The 18,005-nt window shown below is 37.0% G+C and overlaps 1 protein-coding gene across 9 annotated transcripts in view; it reads right to left on the reverse strand.

The window, feature by feature from the left end:
- Nucleotides 1-18,005, reverse strand: part of LRRC4C (leucine rich repeat containing 4C) — a 1,357,112-nt gene that overhangs the window by 985,835 nt on the left and 353,272 nt on the right. For 6 of the 9 annotated variants that reach the window (XM_057299146.2, XM_034932416.3, XM_055094287.2 and 3 more), the window contains exon 1: nucleotides 9,644-9,666. The exons of 2 other annotated variants lie outside the window; for them this stretch is intronic. The gene's annotated coding sequence lies outside the window, so the exon portion shown is untranslated. Of the gene's footprint in view, nucleotides 1-9,643; nucleotides 9,668-18,005 lie in introns of those variants that run through there. One more of the 9 variants, XM_057299144.2, reaches the window with a different exon arrangement.

Genomic DNA, 18,005 nt, shown 5'->3' on the forward strand with positions numbered 1-18,005 from the left:
TTTAAAGTTCATATGTATCTAATCTCACTGTTCTTTGTTATCTTGGAGGCATCAGGCATTAAAGAAAAATAAGTCTCGGAGGAAGTAGACGATGAGAAAGTAAGCTTTCCACACCAAATTACTATTACTTATTCTCTGTGAATATTACACAGTGCCTCATTAGTGCTCTATGCCACAGGCACTTAATCACTGTTACCCCTGACAGGGCTGAAAATGGCACTGTTGACTGTAGTAAACTCTCAACAACTATTTGTACAGTGAATGATCAACATCTTTTCAGGGCTAATTGCATCAAAAGGCTATAATATGGCATTTCTTAGTCCAGGCAGAATAATCCTAGGCATTCTCTTGAGCCAGTGTACTCTGAGATTCCTTGGGGGAATAATACAATTGGAAGATGAAAGAAACCAATGATGCTGACTCTAATTCACCGATTCAGCCAATGTTGAATTACTCCCTCTGGCTCATAACCAACTGTACTGTCCAGTATTATTTCTATGCATAACTCAGACAGACAATATCCTGCTTTTAGTCTAACTACAACATTAATAAAGAGACTGAGCATCCAGACTTATAATTAGTAAAGCAGTGAGTTAGAGTAAACCTTCAGAATGCTGTTTATTGTTATGCCTCATGGCATGCAATGATGGAACATATACATTTATTAGCATGAAAATTATAAGATGTTCTTTTAACTCTAGAATAAAGAGAAATGAGCAGTATGACTGGAATCCTCTGTAATGTTTTATACACATTACATGTATTAATATATGGAAAGTACTTCATCAATTTCTAGAACATAGTGTATATCTGAATTAACAGTAGTAATGGTATTATGTTTCTTCGAAAATATACACACCCATAGAGTAATCTGTTGATAATAGTTATTTTCATTTATTTATATAAGAACTTAAATAGTATGTAATCAGCTTCACAAAACTACTTTAACTCAAAGTCCCAACTCCTCTGTTCTTTAATAATTTTCCATCCATCTTTCAAAGGAAAAAGAATGATAAAGAGATGTATGCAAAACAGACACATGTAGCCAAAGGCAAGTCTAATACTTACACTGATTGTTCATCAGCAGCATGTCTGAATATAACACCAAAAGGTAATACTTTCCTTCATAACTGTATTCAGAGAATGAATACAACTTGCAGCAGCAACAATTTGTGAGCCAATTAAAACACTATCACATTTATGGTGGCAGCACACAAATTCAGAAATTGTCCTGAACTCTTAGTATCTTTTGGCCTAATTTTTTTGTTATTCTTTATCTCTCCTCTACTGTAAATACTTGGAAGTGGAATATGTATACTATTTGCTCTTTATTCTTTCTTCTAGATTATTTCTCTTTATCCTCTCTTGAAAACACTGGGCGCTTTGAACAGCGTGCCATAAAGCTACACTGTCCACATATCTCTGTGGTAGCTGTTTCCATTTTCTCCCAGAGAAACCTCTTACTGGGTTCCCCATTGCTTCCATTCTGGAAACATTATGGCCATTTACCTGCATATAATGAGATACTTTAAAATGTATATTTGATGCTCCAAATCATTAGTGGTTTTCCACAACCTTTAGGGATAAAAAAGTAACAGACCGGCCGGGCCCGGTGGATCACATCTATAATCCCAGCACTTTGGGAGACCAAGGTGGGCGGATCACAAGGTCAGGAGATCGAGACCATCCTGGCTAACATGATGAAACCCCGTCTCCACCAAAAAAAAAAAAAAAATACACACAAAAATAGCCAGGTGCAGTGGCATGTGCCTGTAGTCCCAGCTACTCAGGAGGCTGAGGCAGGAGAATTGCTTGAACCCGGGAGACGGAGGTTGCAGTGAGCCGTGATCACGAGATCACGCCACTGCACTCCAGCCTGGCGACAGAGCGAGACTACGTCTCGGGGGAAAAAAAAAAAGTGACAGACTTGACTCTCTTCCTTTTATCTCAAAAGCACTTCCTCTTATTGACTCCAAATCAACTATATTCTCCTTAAAGCTAGTTTCTGCTTCAGGACCTTTGCACTTGCTGTTAGCTGTGACTAGAATGTCCTGGCCTTTAAAAAGCACCTACTGGCCAAGACGGGCGGATCACGAGGTCAGGAGATACAGACCATCCTGGCTAACACGGTGAAACCCCGTCTCTACTAAAAATACAAAAAATTAGCCGGCCTGGTGGCATGTGCCTGTAGCCTCAGCTACTCGGGAGGCTGAGGCAGGAGAATGGCATGAACCCAGGAGGCGGAGCTTACAGTGAGCCGAGATTGCACCACTGCACTCCAGCCTGGACAACACAGCGAGACTCCATCTCAAAAAATAAAAAAATAATAAAAATAAAAGCACCTACTGAGAGAACTCTTCTTTAATGATCCTGTGTGAATAGCTATCTATTAACCCCATATAATGTTTTATGTTTCTTCATAATACTCACTGTTCTTATCACTATTTAGTGTATATTATATACTTTTCTTTCTTATCTTTATGTTTTTCACATTAAAATGTAAGCCCTATACAAGATCAAAGCATTTATCTTTCTTGTCAAGGGGTCCATCTCTCTTACCTAGAATGGTGACTAGCACATAATAGATGCTCATCAATATTTATTGAATAGATAATTTTTTAAACTAGGTGAAAAAAATCACAGAGCTTGTTACAGATGATCCCTATTTCATTCTGTCTAAAAAGGTAGAGCTTAAAGACAGAGTTTCATGACTTTAAAATACACCTCTGACTTTTCTTTGGTATTTTCATCTGAGTGCATTAAAAAAATTTAGATTTTCTCTCTATGTCAATTAAGAGCAGGAAAATGGGGAGATGTATTAGTCTGTTTCCACACTGCTATGAAAATACTATCTGAGACTGGGTAATTTATCAACAAAAGAGGTTTAATTGACTCACAGTTCTGCATAGCTGGGAAGGCCTTAGGAAACTTACAATCATGGAGGAAGGTGAAGGGGAAGCAGGCACCTTCCTCACATGGAGGCTGGAGAGAGAGAGCGCGCACAACGAGCAAGTGCCTCACTTTTAAACCATCAGATCTTGTGAGAACTCACTCAGTATGACAAGAACAGCATGGGGGAAAATCCACCCCCATAAACCAATCACCTCCCACCAAGTCCCTCCCTCAAGACGTCGGGATTACAATTCTAGATAAGATTTGGGTGGGGACACAGAGTCAAACTGTATTAGGAGGGGTACTTAATACCTATCTTTTGTGCCTTATAAAGGATAATTTCATAGAGCAGAAAAAACATGTAAGTCTCTTTCACCAGAACTCTTCTCCATGGGAAGAAAGGTAACTTATGATTGGAAGAGGAAACATGGAACCCATGGTTCAGTGCACTTTGACAATATTCATTTGGATCTGCCTTTTTCTGAGTGTTCTTTTATGATTTTCTTTCCTACAGAGGCATAGCCTCTTTCTAACCCGGGGATAGAAGTGGGAGTTGGAGTGGAAGGTTAAGAAGGAATATATAATCATATCTGTAACCAAGTAATTAAGTCTCTTTAATTCAGGAATTTGGGTTTTACATTAGAAAGTCAGGTTTTCACTGCAGGTCAAGACATATTCTCCAAATGAGCTTTATTAGTGATAACGGTGGTGTTTTGATTTCCATCTGTCTGACTCGTGTGTGAGTTTTTAATTGATTCAAACCTCAAGGTGAGGAGTGGTCAACAATTAATTTTTTCCCCTAAAACCCAAACACACATATGTTAACTCCCGCTGTGCTAGAGTATTTCCTCCTGTAAGCATAGTTATTCACTCAACACTGAATGAGAGCCTACTAAGTTTAGTAGTATTAAGTATTATAGATAAATATTATGGAAAAAATCAGATATAGTATTAAGTAGTATGGACAAAAAAATAAGATATAGTATTAACCTGATGGAATTCATGTTCTAGAGGTCAATGAAATGAACTCTAACTCTAATCGACATTATAATATATATAGGGGCACACTCATTTGAATACATTTACAAAGCACAGAATTACATTTTTTCATAAATAAGATTATTAACATTCTTTTGCATTTTGTGGTTCTTCACCTTATTATCCCAGGCCATGCAGGTCAAGGATAATAATGTGATTCAAACACCATTAAACTTTAATATTACCCTTTCTTTTGTAAGGGAAAAAAATACACCACCAATTAATAAGCATGAAGTAATTCAGAAGCAGACACAAAGATCACTTCAGAGCCATCAATCCCATCAGAGAAGCCAGGAGACCAGTCATCAGTCAGACTTTAATCAGCAGCAATGGATGGAATAAAAATGAACAGCATTCTGGGGATAATTGTTGAGATTATATGTTTTCTCCTGAGATCATTCGTCTCATTGGCAGCAATTGAGTTGGTGCTTCATTGTGTTTATAGTAAACATATTTTTAAGAATAAAAAAGGAGATAGGGAGTAAGAAAGGGAAACAGAAGATAAAGGAGGGAGAAAGAAGAGAGGCCAGGAGGAAGTGTTCTGTTTGCTGCCCTGAAATATACAATGTGAATGCAAACGGCAAAGATGGAGGGACTTGGACTGAGTGTTAGAAAGAGGTTGTAGCATCCTATAAGGTAAAGCTTTGTAAGTCCTAGTAAAAGATTTTGACTCAATCCAAAGAGCAAAGAAGAGCCACTGAAAGATTTTATCTACAGGAGTGTTGTACTCCCACTAGTGTGAGTAAAGGTCACCTTGGCTGCAGCAAAAAGAATACATTTGAACTTGATTACAGTTTCCAGGTTAGTTTTATTCGGATATCTTACGTGGTCCTCAAAGGTATGAAGAAGGGATGATAGGAAAAGTGGCTTAGAATCAAGGCAAGTCTCAAGTTCCTACCCACTGAAGCATATTGCTTCTTTTTCCTAAGAGATGGGGCACGTTCTCATGTAGACAGGTTGCTGAACAGAACTTCAGGAAAGAGCCTTGAAGGCATAGGAAACCTGGAGGAGTCGTGATGCTCATGAATGTGCACTAGAAGTACAGTTGTGGTGTTTCTAACCCTACTACAATCAACATATCAAGAAATATGCAAGAATCCTGAAAAACAGTGGAAAAAGCCTAAGATGGTAAACTAGAAGGAGAATTTGGTTAGGGATTTTTTAGGAACTGTGTTGTTGATTGTCCTCTGGATGCCTAAATGCCAATCCAGTAGGCCCCAAGTACAAACTAAAGATTCCTATAGATGGATTAGATGAAAATGTTACCATGGTACTATTATGCCACTATTGACTAACATTAGACATTTGAACACCACCCTAGCACAAAGAATGTTCTTCTGTATGAGGTTTGAGGGGGCTCCCAAGATGAGAAATGTGAGTCATACCCAGAAGATCTCTAAAAATAATAGTGACCTATAGAGAAACCATTGAAGAACCTGAAATAACACCTAATGAAATATTTGAAATGAATTTATCAGAATTATTCATCTACCCTATTGTAAGATACTACCAGGACCAATTTTATCAGTCCCATAAAGGAATAGTGTTTACTTCTCAAACATCAGAGATTTATATATTTATTATGGTACTTTTCTTGAGGATGGTAACAAAGTATCTTATTTTAACAACTTTCCCAAAGATGGCTTGAACAAAGGACTTATTTCCTAAATCACACCAAGACCACTGTATGTACCAGCAGCCATGGTCATGCTTCACATCCCTATTCATATCGGTGGCTATCTGAAGTTTTAGCACACCCCCATGCCCTGACAGGTTAGCATCCTTGTCCTGCTTTGTACCTCTCTAAACTAAACCAATATCTCATTGCTTTCCTCCGTCTGTGTCCCTATATTTCCATTAAAAAAAATTCCTTCCCTGTGATCAGCTCCTAGAGCTGGATTTCCCAATATGCCTGAAAGCAGAGAGACTCTGGAGGTGAAGAGTAAGCCAAATAACATGACTCACCCCTGGTTCAAAGTAGATACGGACACTAACATGGGGGGCTGCTCCTCTGCTTTCCTTACTTCCCCCAAACTCCAAGTCTCTAATCTGAGAAGATAGGCATATGATTATGGCCATGAAGGGATTTCAGGGTATAGAACTCATTGTCTTTAGGGTTCTAGAAAATCACTGCGGCCACACTGCTTGTAATATCTCTGACTGTTTCTCAATTCTTTCATTGGTCAGATATCTCATATCCCTCCAGTTTAGCTTCAATTTTTAAATTATTGTAATCTAAAATTATCTGATGGCTCTTTTATGTACAAAAGATTCATTAACCCCAAAATAACAGGAACCATAGCTCAGGTGACTTGCTTTCTGCAAAATCAGATTGCTTCCTAGAAAATTGTTAACTTATATCAAGATACTGAAATTCATTTCTAAAACACTAGGAGAAAACATTCCAGAATAAAATATTTCAGCGCTAAGTGTTTACAGCAAGTAAGCTTCTGTGATTCTAAAATAAAACTCATTTTAAATCTTTGCTTGTACCCTAGTGACCTAGAAAAGTAAATTTAATAAAAGACATTGTATTGGCATAAACTGCTTAGGGAAAAACTTATAAATTGACTGAAACATACAAAGCTTTTCTTGATTGAAAAAGTAATTTTTAAACAACCTAACATCACAACTAAAAGAACTAGAAAAGCAAGAGAAAACCAACAAAAAAGTTAGCAGAAGACAGAAAATAACCAATATCAGAGCTGAACTGAAGGAAATTTAGATACCAAAAATTCAAAAGATCAATGAATGTAGGAGATGGTTTTCTGAAAAAAAATTGATAAGATAGAGAGGCTGCTAGCTAGAATAATAAAGAAGAAAAGAGAGAAGATAAAAATAAACACAATTAGTAATGATAAAGGGGACTTTACTACTCTGACTCCACAGAAATAGAAACAACAATCAGAGACTGTGATGAATACCTCTGTGTACACAAACTAGAAAACCTAGAAGAGATGGATAAATTCCTGGACATGTATACCCTTCCAAGACTGAACTAGTAAGAAATTGACTCCCGGAATAGACCAATAATGAGCTCTGAAATTAAATCAATAAGAAATAGCCTACCATCCAAAAAAAGCCCAGGTCTCTAGACAGATTCAGAGCCAAATTCAACCAGATATACAAAGAATAGCTGATACCATTCCGACTGAAACTATTCCAAAAAACTGAGAAAAAGTAACTCCTCCCCAAGTCATTCTATGAGGCCAGCATCATCCTGATACCAAAACCTGGCAGAGACATAAAAAAAAAAAGAAAAAAAAAAACTTCAGACCAATATCCATGAACATAGATACAAAAATCCTCAACAAAATACTGGCAAATCAAATCCAGCAGCACATCAAAAAGCTAATCCACTATGATCAAGTAGGTTTTACCTCTGGGATGAAAGGTTGGTTCAACATACACAAATCAATAAATGTGATTTATCACATATACAGAAATATAGACAAAAACCACGTGATTATGTCAATAGGGGCAAAAAGGCTTTCAAGAATTTTAACATCATTTCATGTTACAAACTCTCTATAAACTAGATATTAAAGAAACATAACTCAAAATAATAAGAGCTATCTATGACAAACCCACAGTGAACATCACACTAAATAGGCAAAAGCTAGGAGCAGTTCTCTTGAATCAGCACAAGACAGAATGCCCTCTCTCACCAATTCTATTCTACATAGTATTGGAATTTCTGGCCAGAGCAGTCAGCCAAGATAAATAAATAAAGGGTATCCAAATAGGAAGAAAGGATGTCAAACTATCTCTCTTTGTAGATGACATAATTCTGTATCTGGAAAACCCCATAGTCTGAGTGCAAAAGCTTCTTCAGCTGATAAACAACTTGAGCAAAGTCTCGGGATACCCCCTCCCCAAAAAAAGTACAAAAATCACTAGTATTCCTATGCAACAACCATAGCCAAGCCAAGAGCCAAATCAGAAATGCAACCCCATTCACAATTGCTACAAAAAACAAAACAAAACAAAACAAAACAGAACAAAACAAAAATCCACCTAGGAATACAGTTAACCAGGAAAGTGAAAGAACTCTATAATGAGAAATTTTAAAACATTGCTCAAAGAAATCAGAGATGATGCAAACAAATGGAAAAATGTTTCATGCTCATGGAGAGGGAGAATCAGTATCATTAAAATAGCTGGCTGGGTGCGGTGGCTCACGACTGTAATTACAACACTTTGGGAGGCCCGAGGTGGGTGGATCCTGAGGTCAGGAGTTCAAGACCAGATTGGCCAATATAGTGAAACCCTGTCTCTACTAAAAATACAAAAAAGTAGCTGGGAGTGGTGGCAGGTGCCTGTAATCCCAGCTGCTCATGAGGCTGAGACAGAAGAATTGCTTGAACTCATGAGGTGGAGGTTTGCAGTGAGCCGAGATCGTGCCATTGCATTCCAGCCTGGGCAACAAGAAAGAAACTCCATCTCAAAATAATAATAATAACAATAATAATAAAAATAATAATAATAAAAATAGCCATATAGCCCAAAGCAACTTACATATTCAATGCTATTTCTATCAAACCACCAATGACATTCTTCACAGAACTAGAAAAAAACTATTTTAAAATTCACATGGAACCAAAAAGGAGCATGAATAGCCAATGAACTCCTAAGCAAAAAGAACAAAGCTGGAGGTGTCATGCTATCCAACTTTAAACTACACTACAGGGCTGCAGTAACCAAAACAGCATGGTACTGGCACAAAAACAGACACATAAACAAATGGAACAGGATAGAGAGCCCAGAATTAAAGTTACACACCTACAACCATCTGATCTTTGACAAAGCTGACAGAAACAAGCAATGGAAAAAGGACTCCTTATTAAATAAATCGTGCTGAGATAGCTGTCTAGCCATATACAAAAGTCAACTCAAGATGGATTAAAGACTTAAATATAACACCTAAAACCATAAAAACCCTGGAAGACAACCTGGGCAATATCATTCTGGACAGAGGAACTGGCAAAGATTTCATGAGAAAGTGCCAAAAGCAATTGCAACAAAAGCAAAAATTGACAAATAGGATCTAATAAAACTTAAGAGCTTCTGCACAGCAAAATAAACTACCAACAGAGTAAATAGGCCACCTACAGAGTAGAAGAAAATATTCCTATCGCATCTGACAAAGGTCTAATATGTAGCAAAGTCCAGCATCTATAAGGAAGTTAAATTTACAAGAAAAAAAAACATTTAAAAGTGGACAAAGAATATGAGCAGATACTTCTCAAAAGGAGATATACATGTGGGCAACAAGCATATGAAAAAAAGCTCAGTATCACTGATCATAAGAGAAAGGCAATCGAAACCACAATGAGATACCAGCTCACACCAGGGAGAATGGCTGTTATTAAAAAGTCAACAAATAACAGATGGTGGTGAGGTTGCAGAGAAAAGGGAATGCTTATACACTGTTGGTGGGAGTGCAAATTTGTTCAACCATTGTGGTAAGCAGTGTGGTGATTCCTCAAAGAGGTAAAAACAGAACTACTATTCCACCCAGCGATCCCATTACTGGGTATATACCCAAAGGAATATAAATCCTTTTACCATGAAGACACATGCACACATATGTTCACTGCAGCACTATTCACAGCAGCAAATACATGGAATCAACCTAAATGTCCATTAGTGGTAGACTGGAAAAGAAAATGTGGTACATATACATCACAGCCATAAAAAAAGAGAGCCTTACCTTTGCAGGAACATGGATGAAACTGGAGGCCATCATACTCAGCAAACTAACACAGAAACAGAAAAACAAATAGTTCATTTTCTCACTTATAAGTGGGAGCTAAATGATAAGAACACAACGACACAAAGAGGAAAGCAACAGGCACTGGGGCCTACTTGAGGGTAAAGAGTAGGAGAAGAAAGAAGAACAGAAAAAAATAACTATTGGCTCAGTTACTTGGTGATGAAATAATCTGTACAACAAACCCCCGTGACATGAGTTTTCCTATATAACAAACCCGTACATGTACCCCTGAACCTAAAATAAAAGTTAAAAAAAGTAATTTTAATATTACTCTGCACACTTGCTTATGGAATGAAGAAGAAACTTAACGTTATCGTCATTAAAGCTGAGTCTAAAAATGCTTGAATAAAAAATGTTTATTCCACTTATTGCATTTTACCTTTCATGGGTAATACCAATTGATTCATCAGTATAACCTGCATTTCTAGTCAATTACACTCTCTAGTACTCTTGTCTGGTGGCTTAACTTACACAGATAAATAATTTTTTGAAAGAAAAAAATTAAGTAGTTTCCACTGAGGTGTGTTTTCCAAAATTATTAAGAAGTAACAAATTATTGATGTCATCCATGAATTCGTATTGAAATATATTCTCTCCAATAAAAACCACAGGACCTTCTGGCTAAAATATGACTTTCATACTTATAGAAAAATCATCACGTAAACCATGAGAAAGTAGAGCTATCTACTTTGGATTTTTGAGAAGTGGTTGCTTTGGTTGCTGTAATAGTAAATGATCTCTGAAATAAGCTACTATATTTGGGTTATTCAACTCATTTCTCTCTTCCTCTCACATTTTTAGATTGCATACATTTCTGACCAAAGGGCAGAGGAAGTGCGCTCACTGGATTTAAACAACGCTGTGCTCATTTCCAAAATCCCAAATATGGCATGTGAGATAATATTTCTGCCACATAAGTTAAGGCATAGGAACAAAGAATGCTAATGTACATAAATCTCTATGCTTGATGTGTAAAGCTTGAATAATAATACTTTTTTAAGTATGTGAAAATGAAGGTGCTGATGACTTGCCAAATATAACTGGAAATCTGCAGAATTATATTCAATAACTGAATGTCAGTTCAAAAGGAAACCATCTCTATCAAAGGTAAAATAAAAAAGAAAAGAAGATATACTATTCTAACATAATAATGTTTATTTTTTAAAAAAAGCATTATTATAAATATGTATACTCTACCATCTGATCTGAATTACAAATTCTGTGACAACATGGCCTGTTCCTTATATTTATTTTCTTTTTGTTTATTATATGGCCTGTCACACAGCAATTGATAAGTAAAATATTATTTTTCCCAATATTGGTAATGATATCTTAATTCAGAAGATACCTTAAAAAAATTAGCACTAACCTCATCTTTGAAAATGTGGAAATTGTTGTTCAGAGTAGTTCCATACTTTGTCAAGGTCAAATACTAATGCATCACAGATAGGGACTGAAATTAGCATTTCCCCTCAATCAATCCAGTGCTCTTTCTAATGCAGCCTACCAAATCTCATCAGCATATATGGATTGATATTATAATACACTGAGTAGTCATAATGTCATTCTTCATAATGTGTCTGTTGAAGAATATTACATCTTCAACAAACATATTCTGAGGCTGTGCAACATACCAACTGGTATAGACATAGAAATGAGTAGGACAGACTTTCCTCACTGAAGACGTTTATAGTCTGTGCAAGATGATAAGTGCATAAACAGTGGCCTTCCATTGCCCAAGGGATAGGCAATGCTCCTTAAAACAGCAGAAAATGCCAGCATAATATTTAAAAGGAAGAGCAAAGTTGTAGGACTTACACTTCTCAGTTTCAAAATGTATTACAAAGCTATAGGAATCAAGAGAGTATGGTGTTTGCATAATAATAGACATAGATCCATGGCAAAGAATTAAGAACTCAGAAATGAATCTTAACATTTATGGTCAATTGATTTTTGAGAAAGGTGCTAAGGCAATTTAATAGTGAAAGGATAACAATTACCGCAAATGGTGCTGGTACAATTCAATATGCATATTCCGATGATGAAGGTAGACCCCTACTTCAAACTATATATAAACATTAAATCATAATAGATGATAGAACTAAGCATATTAGAAGAAAATATAGGATCAAATCTTTGTTCCTTTGAGTTAGGCAAATATTTCTTAGATACAACACATGAGCACATAAAATATGAGAAAAACTGGATAAATTGGGTATTATCACGATTAATAACTTTTGCTTCTCAAAAGATATAGTTAAGAAAATGAAAGGTTGGCAACAGGTGAAAATATATTCAAACTTATATCCAATAAGATACTTTTATCCAAAAAACATAAATAACCATTACAACTCAATAAGAAGTCAATTAAAGTCAAATAAAGAAGCCAATTAAAAATGAGCAACAGATTTGAATATGTATTTCACCAAAGAATAAATACAAATGGTCAGTAAGAACATAACCATATTCTCAATATCACTACAGTATCAAGGAATGCTAATTAAAATTATAATAAGATTCAAAATTTATACCCACTAAGATGGCTATAATGGAAAAGAGAGATAATAACTAGTGTTTTCGAGAATGTGGATAAATTGAAACCCTTTTACACTGCAGGTGGGAAAATAAGATCATACAATCACATTGGCAAACAGTTCATCAGTTTCTTAAAATGCTAAATGTGGAGTGAACATATGACCCAGCAGTTCTGCTCCTAGGTGTTTACTTGAAAGAAATGAAAACATGTCCACACAAAGACTTGTATATAAATGTTCGTGGCAACAGTATTTATAATAGCTAAAAAGTGAAAACAATCAAAATATAGATAAACTGTTAAACATATGAAAATATTATGTATCCATACAACAGAATAATATTTGTCAGGAATAAAGTACTGATTTCTGTTATGAAATCAATATATCTCAAAAACATGCTATGTGTAAAAAGGTCACAAATTATATAATTTCATTTACACAAAATGTCCAGAAATGGAGAATCTGTAAAGACAGAAAATAGACTATTGGTTGCCTAGAGCTGGAAATGGGGATTGGCAGTGACTGCAAATGGGTAAAAGGTTCCTATTTGTTGTTAAGAAATGTTAAAAAAAAAATTGGGCGATGGACATATCACTGTAAATTTACTAAAAATCATTGAACCACACACTTAAAATAAGTGGGTTTATTGTATGTAAATTATATTGCAATAAAATTATTAAGAAATAGAATTAAGCACCCTACATTATCTGATCTTCATTGCCCCAACTTATTCTTTTTTTTTTTTTTTTTATACTTTAAGTTTTAGGGTACATGTGCACATTGTGCAGGTTAGTTACATATGTACACATGTGCCATGCTGGTGCGCTGCACCCACTAACTCGTCATCTAGCATTAGGTATATCTCCCAATGCTATCCCTCCCCCCTCCCCCCTCCCCACCACAGTCCCCAGAGTATGATATTCCCCTTCCTGTGTCCATGTGATCTCATTGTTCAATTCCCACCTATGAGTGAGAATATGCGGTGTTTGGTTTTTTGTTCTTGCGATAGTTTACTGAGAATGATGGTTTCCAATTTCATCCATGTCCCTACAAAGGATATGAACTCATCATTTTTTATGGCTGCATAGTATTCCATGGTGTATATGTGCCACATTTTCTTAATCCAGTCTATCATTGTTGGACATTTGGGTTGGTTCCAAGTCTTTGCTATTGTGAATAATGCCGCAATAAACATACGTGTGCATGTGTCTTTATAGCAGCATGATTTATAGTCATTTGGGTATATACCCAGTAATGGGATGGCTGGGTCAAATGGTATTTCTAGTTCTAGATCCCTGAGGAATCGCCACACTGACTTCCACAATGGTTGAACTAGTTTACAGTCCCACCAACAGTGTAAAAGTGTTCCTATTTCTCCACATCCTCTCCAGCACCTGTTGTTTCCTGACTTTTGAATGATTGCCATTCTAACTGGTGTGAGATGATATCTCATAGTGGTTTTGATTTGCATTTCTCTGATGGCCAGTGATGATGAGCATTTTTTCATGTGTTTTTTGGCTGCATAAATGTCTTCTTTTGAGAAGTGCCTGTTCATGTCCTTCGCCCACTTTTTGATGGGGTTGTTTGTTTTTTTCTTGTAAATTTGTTTGAGTTCACTGTAGATTCTGGATATTAGCCCTTTGTCAGATGAGTAGGTTGCGAAAATTTTCTCCCATGTTGTAGGTTGCCTATTCACTCTGATGGTAGTTTCTTTTGCTGTGCAGAAGCTCTTTAGTTTAATTAGATCCCATTTGTCAATTTTGGCTTTTGTTGCCATTGCTTTTGGGGTTTTGGACATGAAGTCCTTGCCCACGCCTATGTCCTGAATGGTAATGCCTAGGTTTTCTTCTAGGGTTTTTATGGTTTTAGGTCTAATGTTTAAATCTTTAATCCATCTTGAATTGATTTTTGTATAAGGTGTAAGGAAGGGATCCAGTTTCAGCTTTCTACATATGGCTAGCCAGTTTTCCCAGCACCATTTATTAAATAGGGAATCCTTTCCCCATTGCTTGTTTTTCTCAGGTTTGTCAAAGATCAGATAGTTGTAGGTAAGCGGCGTTATTTCTGAGGGCTCTGTTCTGTTCCATTGATCTATATTTCTGTTTTGGTACCAGTACCATGCTGTTTTGGTTACTGTAGCCTTGTAGTATAGTTTGAAGTCAGGTAGTGTGATGCCTCCAGCTTTGTTCTTTTGGCTTAGGATTGACTTGGCGATGCGGGCTCTCTTTTGGTTCCATATGAACTTTAAAGTAGTTTTTTCCAATTCTGTGAAGAAAGTCATTGGTAGCTTGATGGGGATGGCATTGAATCTGTAAATTACCTTGGGCAGTATGGCCATTTTCACGATATTGATTCTTCCTACCCATGAGCAAGGAATGTCCTTCCATTTGTTTGTATCCTCTTTTATTTCCTTGAGCAGTGGTTTGTAGTTCTCCTTGAAGAGGTGCTTCACATCCCTTGTAAGTTGGATTCCTAGGTATTTTATTCTCTTTGAAGCGATTGTGAATGGGAGTTCACTCATGATTTGGCTCTCTGTTTGTCTGTTGTTGGTGTATAAGAATGCTTGTGATTTTTGTACATTGATTTTGTATCCTGAGACTTTGCTGAAGTTTCTTATCAGCTTAAGGAGATTTTGGGCTGAGACGATGGGGTTTTCTAGATAAACAATCATGTCGTCTGCAAACAGGGACAATTTGACTTCCTCTTTTCCTAATTGAATACCCTTTATTTCCTTCTCCTGCCTGATTGCCCTGGCCAGAACTTCCAACACTATGTTGAATAGGAGCGGTGAGAGAGGGCATCCCTGTCTTGTGCCAGTTTTCAAAGGGAATGCTTCCAGTTTTTGCCCATTCAGTATGATATTGGCTGTGGGTTTGTCATAGATAGCTCTTATTATTTTGAAATATGTCCCATCAATACCTAATTTATTGAGAGTTTTTAGCATGAAGGGTTGTTGAATTTTGTCAAAGGCTTTTTCTGCATCTATTGAGATAATCCTGTGGTTTTTGTCTTTGGCTCTGTTTCTATGCTGGATTACATTTATTGATTTGCGTATGTTAAACCAGCCTTGCATCCCAGGGATGAAGCCCACTTGATCATGGTGGATAAGCTTTTTGATGTGCTGCTGGATTCGGTTTGCCAGTATTTTATTGAGGATTTTTGCATCAATGTTCATCAAGGATATTGGTCTAAAATTCTCTTTTTTGGTTGTGTCTCTGCCAGGCTTTGGTATCAGAATGATGCTGGCCTCATAAAATGAGTTAGGGAGGATTCCCTCTTTTTCTATTGATTGGAATAGTTTCAGAAGGAATGGTACCATTTCCTCCTTGTACCTCTGGTAGAATTCGGCTGTGAATCCATCTGGTCCTGGACTCTTTTTGGTTGGTAAACTATTGATTATTGCCACAATTTCAGCTCCTGTTATTGGTCTATTCAGAGATTCAACTTCTTCCTGGTTTAGTCTTGGGAGAGTGTATGTGTCGAGGAATGTATCCATTTCTTCTAGATTTTCTAGTTTATTTGCGTAGAGGTGTTTGTAGTATTCTCTGATGGTAGTTTGTATTTCTGTGGGATCGGTGGTGATATCCCCTTTATCATTTTTTATTGCGTCTATTTGATTCTTCTCTCTTTTTTTCTTTATTAGTCTTGCTAGTGGTCTATCAATTTTGTTGATCCTTTCAAAAAACCAGCTCCTGGATTCATTAATTTTTTGAAGGGTTTTTTGTGTCTCTATTTCCTTCAGTTCTGCTCTGATTTTAGTTATTTCTTGCCTTCTGCTAGCTTTTGAATGTGTTTGCTCTTGCTTTTCTAGTTCTTTTAATTGTGATGTTAGGGTGTCAATTTTGGATCTTTCCTGCTTTCTCTTGTGGGCATTTAGTGCTATAAATTTCCCTCTGCACACTGCTTTGAATGCGTCCCAGAGATTCTGGTATGCTGTGTCTTTGTTCTCGTTGGTTTCAAAGAACATCTTTATTTCTGCCTTCATTTCGTTATGTACCCAGCAGTCATTCAGGAGCAGGTTGTTCAGTTTCCATGTAGTTGAGCGGCTTTGAGTGAGATTCTTAATCCTGAGTTCTAGTTTGATTGCACTGTGGTCTGAGAGATAGTTTGTTATAATTTCTGTTCTTTTACATTTGCTGAGGAGAGCTTTACTTCCAAGTATGTGGTCAATTTTGGAATAGGTGTGGTGTGGTGCTGAAAAAAATGTATATTCTGTTGATTTGGGGTGGAGAGTTCTGTAGATGTCTATTAGGTCCGCTTGGTGCAGAGCTGAGTTCAATTCCTGGGTATCCCTGTTGACTTTCTGTCTCGTTGATCTGTCTAATGTTGACAGTGGGGTGTTAAAGTCTCCCATTATTAATGTGTGGGAGTCTAAGTCTCTTTGTAGGTCACTCAGGACTTGCTTTATGAATCTGGGTGCTCCTGTATTGGGTGCATAAATATTTAGGATAGTTAGCTCCTCTTGTTGAATTGATCCCTTTACCATTATGTAGTGGCCTTCTTTGTCTCTTTTGATCTTTGTTGGTTTAAAGTCTGTTTTATCAGAGACTAGGATTGCAACCCCTGCCTTTTTTTGTTTTCCATTGGCTTGGTAGATCTTCCTCCATCCTTTTATTTTGAGCCTATGTGTGTCTCTGCACGTGAGATGGGTTTCCTGAATACAGCACACTGATGGGTCTTGACTCTTTATCCAACTTGCCAGTCTGTGTCTTTTAATTGGAGAATTTAGTCCATTTACATTTAAAGTTAATATTGTTATGTGTGAATTTGATCCTGTCATTATGATGTTAGCTGGTTATTTTGCTCGTTAGTTGATGCAGTTTCTTCCTAGTCTTGATGGTCTTTACATTTTGGCATGATTTTGCAGTGGCTGGTACCGGTTGTTCCTTTCCATGTTTAGCGCTTCCTTCAGGAGCTCTTTTAGGGCAGGCCTGGTGGTGACAAAATCGGTCAGCATTTGCTTGTCTGTAAAGTATTTTATTTCTCCTTCACTTATGAAGCTTAGTTTGGCTGGATATGAAATTGTGGGTTGAAAATTCTTTTCTTTAAGAATGTTGAATATTGGCCCCCACTCTCTTCTGGCTTGTAGGGTTTCTGCCGAGAGATCCGCTGTTAGTCTGATGGGCTTCCCTTTGAGGGTAACCCGACCTTTCTGTCTGGCTGCCCTTAACATTTTTTCCTTCATTTCAACTTTGGTGAATCTGACAATTATGTGTCTTGGAGTTGCTCTTCTCGAGGAGTATCTTTGTGGCGTTCTCTGTATTTCCTGAATCTGAACGTTGGCCTGCCTTGCTAGATTGGGGAAGTTCTCCTGGATAATATCCTGCAGAGTGTTTTCCAACTTGGTTTCATTCTCCGCATCACTTTCAGGTACACCAATCAGACGTAGATTTGGTCTTTTCACATAGTCCCATATTTCTTGGAGGCTTTGCTCATTTCTTTTTATTCTTTTTTCTCTAGACTTCCCTTCTCGCTTAGTTTCATTCATTTCATCTTCCATTGCTGATACCCTTTCTTCCAGTTGATCGCATCGGCTCCTGAGGCTTCTGCATTCTTCACGTAGTTCTCGAGCCTTGGTTTTCAGCTCCATCAGCTCCTTTAAGCACTTCTCTGTATTGGTTATTCTAGTTATACATTCTTCTAAATTTTTTTCAAAGTTTTCAACTTCTTTGCCTTTGGTTTGAATGTCCTCCCGTAGCTCAGAGTAATTTGATCGTCTGAAGCCTTCTTCTCTCAGCTCGTCAAAATCATTCTCCATCCAGCTT

Source organism: Pan paniscus, chromosome 9 (genome assembly GCF_029289425.2).
Source record: "Pan paniscus chromosome 9, NHGRI_mPanPan1-v2.0_pri, whole genome shotgun sequence".
NCBI lineage: Eukaryota > Metazoa > Chordata > Mammalia > Primates > Hominidae > Pan > Pan paniscus.